The sequence below is a fragment of the Nicotiana sylvestris genome, chromosome 7 (assembly GCF_000393655.2).
Source record: "Nicotiana sylvestris chromosome 7, ASM39365v2, whole genome shotgun sequence".
Lineage (NCBI taxonomy): Eukaryota > Viridiplantae > Streptophyta > Magnoliopsida > Solanales > Solanaceae > Nicotiana > Nicotiana sylvestris.
In genome coordinates this window covers 99070738-99079238 of record NC_091063.1, presented here as the reverse complement: position 1 = coordinate 99079238, position 8501 = coordinate 99070738, and positions in this window count along the sequence as shown.

Here is an 8501-nt window from a genome sequence, read left to right as displayed (position 1 = left end):
TCGTGAAGTATGAGTGCGAGGCCAGACTTTCACCAAACCAACCGTCTTTTCAAAAACCCTGGAAACATGCTCAATGACAAGCGCACGGTTAATTTGCAGCAAATAACAGATAGTTAATCTCACGTTGGGCATGATGCACCTATACAGTTAAGTGGATTACTATATGTCTGCTACGAGAGCATGCGTCATTCCGGTATTTTCCTCTTATTTCCCCCCTTTTTTTCTTTTTTTTTTTATTTTCATTTATTTTTCTTTTATATTTTTTTTTGTAGCAAAATAAAATGCGATCGGATCCGATGAGGATTGCCTACGTATCACGATACTCACGTGAATCAGATCATTACGTAGTTCGAAAACACGAATGAGCGTGAAAGAAGCAAACTCTTTATTATTGAAGCAGTCTATTACAAACTACATTTTGCAAAAGAAAAAGCAAACTTTGGAAATAAACCTAGACTCAAAAATAGACTAAAAATCACCCTGATGAAAAAAAACAGGCAGAAGATGCTAAGATACAGATTTGACCTATGAATGCATTATGGTTTTAAAAATTGGTTTCCGCGGGGCGTCGTTCGGCCTCGCCGCGGTCCTAGGCGTGAGATCCCTCTCAAGTTGCTCTAGCTCGTGCATAGTCTGCTTGACATAACCCATTACTGCCGAGAGGACGGTAGCGCTGGACATGTTCTCACATTGTAGGCATCGTCTGGTGATGGCATGGGCAATGGCCTTGATCCTATCTCTGGTTTGCTTCTTCTCTACGAGCAGGCGTTTTGTCTGATCGCTGCATATCTTGAAAACTTGAGCATCTTGTACGTGCTGATGCTTCAGTCGTCGTACTTCCAACTTCATCTGGGCTATTGAGTCATACCAGTATCTGCTCTCAATTTGGAAATCCTTGGCCTGATTAACTGCCTTGATCTCAAGTGCAGCCATCTCTCTTTTTATTTTAACAACAGTCTTCTCATGGTTGCTTTCCAATCGATTCAGGTACCTGCGATGCTTGTCCGTTCTTGTATCCCACTGTGCCTTGAGCTCTGCTATGATGTTTTCAGATTTCTCCAAACCATCTCGCCATTCCCTGATTTCACCTTTTAGCCCTTTTATCAGCTGCTCGTCCGATCGACGCCTTGGTTGTCTATCTGCATCCAACCTTATCTGTTTGATCTGGGCTCTGAGCATTTCATTTTCTTGAATCAACCTGTTCCGCTCTCCCAGATCGGTAGCAACTTGCACGTTGTGTTCATATTTCAATTTTTCCACTTGTTGCTTTAACCTGCTGATTTCGGTGCAATAGCCTCTTTCTTTTGCTAACCAATCCCACTGCTTTTGTGATGATTCGGTAAAATTCCGGATGTGGGGTCTCTTAGCTGGCCTTTCATGCTCGAGTTCCCTTCTGTACCATGCAAGGTAACCTGGCGCCGTTTCTCCTTTGGCTTGATCCCGCACGCAAGTATCTGATTTCAAATATTGACCCTCATTCCAGATTTGGCGAATCTTTGCTTCTGGGAACTGTCCGTTAGGACTTATCTCAATTGCTTGAGTGCTTAGATCTTCCTCATGAGGTACTGTCTGGCATTTTCCGAACTGTCTTAAAACTCGGCCGGGTGCGTAAGGTTGAATGCTCTTAAGCCCCATCAGCAAGAAATGAGTTTTAGCCGCTGACATATATAAGACCTCATCAACGGGCAACCATCCCAACTTCCATTGTATTTGGCTGGCAGTAAGAGCTTGAAAGAACGAGGTCCAAGCCAGGACTCCTTCGGGCAAACTAATCTCTTTGGCTCTCGCGTAAGATTCTTCTATGCGGGTCTTTTCCGGGGAACCATGGCTCAAAATCTCGGAATGATGGCAAAGGTGCTCGGTCATCCATATCTGCAGGAGCAAGTTACAACCTTCGAAGAAATTTCCCCCAGCTTTACAAGCTGTGAGAGCTCGAAAGATGTCGGACACCACCATAGGCGCGAGAGTACTGTCACTTTGCGTGAGTAAAGTGCTGACGACCCCAGATATCTTCAAATCAATGTTTCCATCTTTCCTAGGAAATACCAGAAGACCCAGAAACGTTATCATGAACGCCACCCGTCTGTGCTCGTCCCACTTCTGACGAACTCCTTTGCTGCACAGTTTGTTGATTGGATTATTGAATCCCCCCTCGTGACCGTATCTATCATATATGAAGCATGGAGTACAGAATCCGGCTGCTAGATCCGGGTTGTGGACTGTTCTAGGTATTTTCAATGAATCCAGGAACCGATGTACCGTGACGACTCTTGGGGCGACCAAGTATTTTTCCTTCAACGGAAGTTCAGTATTCCCGATGTATCCGGCCATTTCTTCCAAAGTTGGGGTGAGCTCAAAATCAGAGAAATGGAAAACATTGTGCGCCGGGTCCCAATAGGTAACCAAAGCTCTTATGATATCTCCCCGAGGCTGGATTTCCAACAGACCCACAAGACCTTTCAGATTTTTCTTAACCTCATTTTGCCCTTCAACACCTAGATCATTCCACCATAGCCGTAACTTGATAGGGATTTTGGTCATTATTGAAAAATGTTCATTTTGCATCGTGCTCATCCTGCACATTTATTAAGGTGATTTTAACAAAAATGACTGACTCAAAATATTTTACAGAGGGGACCAAGCTTTGAACACGGCCTTTAAGCACTTCGGGGACGAAGATTTTAAGGCTGTGTGGGTCTAAAAATGCTAAGCAAAACCCAAAAGTGGCTATTTATGCAAAGTCAGCCTTCCGGCGTCCCTTTCGGGAACATTCGGCTATTCATGTCAAAACAGCATCACCTGACTTATTTATGACTCTTTAAAAATTTGAAACATATTTTTTTTGATTTTGGCTATTTTAGCAAAATGGGGGTTGAACCCGACGAGGGTTGCCTACGTATCTCACATCCGGTGAGAATCAAACCGGCGTAGTTCGGGGTATCGTAACATAGGAAAAGAAAATCGAATAAACCTAGAAATCAGGAATGCGTATTTTTTTTTACATTTTTTTTGAAAAGAGATAAAGATTAAAGAAACTATATATATATTTTTTTTTATATATATTATTATTATTTTTTTTAAGAAAAATTTGGACTATTAGTCTGAACTCATAAAAGGGGTAATACGAAAGAAACAACTAATTTTTTTTGAATTATGGATTTTCGATTTTTTTTTTACTCTTAAAATAAATACCCTTTTTTTTTATCTTTGAAAGTGATAAAAGAAAAATTTTTGTATATTTTTTTTAACAACTCGCAATAAACAAAACAGTTTTTTTTTTTAGAAAAAGTCCGGCGAGGTTTTGACACTACTTGGACATTGGTTCTATTTTCCAAAAATAAGTAATTATCTCCCCTGCGCTGCTATTTTCCCCTTTTTTTTTTAAGAACCGGTCGACATGCGGAACCGAAGCAGATAAATGCATAACACAGATAGGAATGCAGCATGATGGTCTTTCCATTTCAGGTTGCCTGTCCTAGACGGACCCAACCCCTGTGTTGAGTCCCCTAAGTCAAATGCCATATGATGCAAATAAGCGTTCCTACTAGGGATCCGGCATGAAGTTTCGTTATACTAGGTTTAAACCTTGGTATTTGCCCTAGACTGTGTACCCGAGCGGACACTCGAGTCGAGGAGGGGGCTACGTACCGGGGACCCGCGAGATCGTCCGGCTTTGTAACTTGTCCGACCTCTTTCTTATTTCAAGTATTGACACTAACAGAATAGGGAGTCTCGACCAGCGAGCTTCTCCCCGGAGGTAAGAAAAGAAGGGTTTCGGCACAGTTTATATACAGCTCAGATAATATCAAAAGCGGTAAAAGACAACATTTAGCACTTTTATGCAAAACATGTAATAAAGATCAGATAATAAACCAAACATAACAATTATTCTAAGCTCGAATTCTTGAACCCTGAACCAGTGGTTCTGGGTTTAATCCCCAGCGGAGTCGCCAGAGCTGTCACACCTCCTTTTTACGCGCCCGCCCCGAAGGGTTAAATGCGCGAGGGAGTTTTTCCAATTTAAGTGACAATATTCGAAATGGGATTATTTATTTAATTCAGAGTCGCCACTTGGGAAAGGTTTGGCTTTTGGTGTCCCAAGTCACCGGTTTATCTTGAATCCCAAATCGAGGAAATTTCGACTTTTCCAAATGAAGTCTGCGAACCAGAAATTCTAAGTAAGGAATTCTGTTGACCCGAGGGAAGGTGTTAGGCACCCTCGAATCCCGTGGTTCTAGCACGGTCGCTTAAATTGTTATAATGGCTAAATATCTGATTTAAATACATGTTGTGACTTATGTGCTTTTATTAAGTTTTAACCGCTTTTATTATTGTCATTTATTTTACAGAATTGCAACGTCGTGAAAATGCGTCTCGAACCACGTCACAATCAATGCACCCGTGATTGTTGACACATTTGGACTTCATTGAGATTTGGATTTGGGTCACATCAATGTGCACCCGAACTTAAGAATGTGATTTAATTAAACCGCGCCAACAGAGTCTAACGCGTTATTATCTTTGTAGAAGGCCATGAAATTTATTAAATGACCCATCCTGAATTCTAGATAATTATCAAGGTTATTTATTGAGGGCCCCGCGATTTACATCTCATTTGGCGAGGCTCGTCTCATTATTTTAGAGGGAACATCCTAAAACGGTTACATTTCTGATGTGTTTATCTCTTAAAAATAGAAGAAAAGATGCGTGCTATTTTTAACTATGTGTTTGGCCCAAATCCGGATTTTAGCTAATCGTCCGATTAATTATTTACGGACTGAAGAACATCGTACCTCATGAAAACATGCTTTGAATTTGATAAAAAGAAATGTATATGGGATTGATGAAATGCTACGACTGTTACAAGAGCCCCCTAACTTTAACTTATTCAGACAAGATTAATTAAAATTGCTTGTTTAGGAAATGCGACTGATGGTATTTGAAACTCATCCTGTAAACTGCTTCACGCAAACTGAAACTCAAGAGTTGAAACTGTATTATCTTTAGCTAGATCTAAACAATCATTTGCCCTTAAATATTCGAAACATGCTTAAATAACGAGTTTGAGTTAACAATTGTATTAAAATGGCTACACATTTTTCATGGATGGTATTTACATCTTATATACTACTAAATGAATAAAATGTCACAGTTTTCAGATTGGCATAAATTTTAATTAAGTACAACCTTACTAATGTGTCTCTATTAGGCTAATCAGACCAAGAAACTACAAATCTTAACAACATTAAAAGGTAATTCATAAGCAATACAACAGGTGCTTCTAACTTCTTCAAATCTTTCGATTCATGCTTTCATTGTTACATCAAATGCGAGTCTTAGTATGTACCTGGATATTGGATACAACAGAAGGAGCAAGGGGTCAGTAGGGCAATAGAAGCGATACCAAACAGCAGCAGTAACAGCAGGTACCAATAGAACAATTCCCAGTGCAAGATACAGTTAGAACCGACAAGAAATGGTTGACAGGTAGCAGCAAACAATGCAGTAGGAATAATACTCCAAGACAGACCAACCCAGGGGAAACGAACAATATGAATCAACTAATGAACTCAGCTGATACTTGGAAGAAAACAGAGTTGATTGAACAGGTTGAACAAGACTGGGAATCAGACAAACAAGACAGAAGTAATTTGCTGATTTTCTGCTTATCCCTTTCCCTATCTTCTTTCTTTTCAAGAATCCAATATCAGTCTGCAGTTTTGAACTTATACTTAAGTTATCAGAAAGAGACCTTTTCCAGTTTTTTTTTTACTGTTTTTCCCCAGAACTTCAATTCTCAGAATTTCAGTTTAGGCTCCCCCTCTGTCTCTCTATGTATGTCTGTGTGTGTATACTTCTCAGTGTGTATTTCAACTCTCTCTTTCAAAAATTCCTCACAGTCTGTCTATATTCTTTTCCCTTATAATTCTGTCTCCTCTCTATCTCCCTGTCTGTATTCAGATGGTCTCTCTTATAAACCTCAGAACTATGCCTTTTTAACAGCCTGTTTTTCGAATATCACCATGCCCCTCCCATCTGCCTTTTTATTTCAGATTCCCATTAGTTATTTAAGTATTAACCTCCATCAACATTCCCTGGCAGATTTAGCTTTTAAAAGGTTTAATACTTTTTAAACTTAAAGCAAGGTACGGGCAGTAGAATCTATCTGACAGCATATGCTGTCAACACATTTTAAAATTAAAAGCCCCTTTTATGAAAGAAACAGGCTGTGCACAATGCACATGCTGTGCACAAGTGCACATGCCATCAACTCAGATTTCAATTAACAGACCAAGCCTTAGGCTTCTGAAATCATATTAACAGCTATAAGTAACTGGACTTGGTTCTTAATTGTTTCAAGCAAATGTTCATCAGAAGCAAATTGATTTAACTTTGTTCGGATAGCTGAAACTAATTGACGACATATGTCGACTCGACTATATTAGCATTAACATACACAATCGGAGCCAAAAAATTAGACATTTAAACAGTATCGACATATGATTTGAATTGTACTGGATAAACAAAATGGTGCTCGGGAAGCCATTTGATCAGTTCAATGTAGAGAATCAGCTAATTGCACACCACTTAACATACACATTATCAGGGCAAATAGAAAGACTCATTCAAACAAAAAGAAGTTCAGGCAAAGTGGACAAACAGAAGTTTAAAACAAATATGAACAAACTTTTAAAGACCAATCACACGGACTAAAAAAAAATAAGGAAAAGAAAACAAGACTCACCTCAAATCTTTGAAAGATCAAAACCTTGACTCGGATTTGGACAGACCTTCCTTAAGGCTGAATGGATTTTAATCGAAGTGTTTCTCAGATGAGAAACACTTTGATTAAAGTCCATTAGACCTTAACCTCTTCGGTTGAACCGGTATAAACCAGTGACGAAGAAATACAAAAATTTCCAAAACTCAGATCCGGGATTCAGGCTTCCCTGGTCAGATTCGGACCAAACCAAGTATGGTTCGGTCACGAGGGGGGTCTGGGGAGTATCTGGTGTGAAGCTGGGGTAAAACCGTGTAGATCGAGTTTGACTCGAATCTTCAAATGAAGATTCGAGGACCTGGGGGGTGATTCGAACCAAACGGCTAACAGGTCTATGTTCAGGGTGGTGAGGAGGTTCCATGGTGTTCAAGTGGAGGTCATCGGCGTTCAGGCCGCCGGGTTTTTGGTGAAGGTGTGCAGGGGCGGCTCTAGGGTTCGGGGGTTTGGGTGAAGACGATGAGGCTGGGGTATTGGATAGGGGGGGTAGGGTAAGGATTTGGGCTTATATAGTTAGTGGGTGGGTTGATCTCAACCGTTAGATCAATCTAGATCTACGGTTTGGATCTGATGGTCTTAAGTGAAACGGTGTCGTTTCAAATGTTGAGGGTTTGGGTTTGGTCCGGGTGTAAACGGGTCGGGTTTGTTGATGGGTTATGGGGATTGATCTTGGCCGTCGATCACTCTGAGATCAACGGCCCAGATCAGGCACGACTCAAACGACGTCGTTTGGACGTCCTGGGCATCAGGTGACCTGGGCTGGGCAGGCCTGGGTCTTGGGCTGTTTGTTTGGGCCAATTTTGTTAAAATTGGCCCAAGTCCGGAAGGGGTCTTTTCTTTATATTTTTTTTTTATTATTATTTTTTTCTTCTTTTCTTATTTATTTTAAAACAAAGCTAAGCCAAAAAATCAAATTAAAATTAAATACACACTCAAATACAATTATTTGCACACATACTAAAATATTTCAAAACCGGTAAAGTCAAACCAAATAAAATCACGGACGAAAATGCCTATTCACGATTTTCTATTTAACGACCGAATTACGGTTTGAATTACGCAGGACACATATATATTTTTTTGAATTTTATTTTAATAAAGTAAATAAATAAGAATGGGCCAAAATCACAAATAAATCCACAAGGTGCCGCACAGAAATCCGAAATTGTACAGCGGGGCCAATTATATATTTTTTTATTTCTTTTTGGAGCGATTGTCGTGTGAAGCAAAAATCACGTGCTCACAGCTGCCCCTCTTTGTTCGGAAACACGAAGGTCAAAATTGAAAGGTTAATCTCTCAAAAAAGTTTATATTTTGTCAAGAAATGCAGTACACAAGATAATAAAATGAATCTTAAACTCCTACTAAAATCAAAAACTAATAATGCAAATCACATATCTACGGAAAAATAAAAGTATATAAAAAGATCTATATAATAGGATGGATGAAAAATTTCTAATGCGTTTTAGCTTGTTATATATAACATAAGATATTTAAAATAGTAAATAATAATGCAATTATTGATAGTTTTTAAAGTATGAAAACTCGTCGAGGACATACATAATGCCAATAATATTAACTAGTGTTTCCTCGTCAACTTTGATCATCGTAAAAAAAAATATTGTCAAATAATATATTTATATAGATAAATATAGTGATGCAACAATGCTTCTAAAATCCTAGATACGCCTCTGATCACATTGGCCAAATGTAGCGTGACACA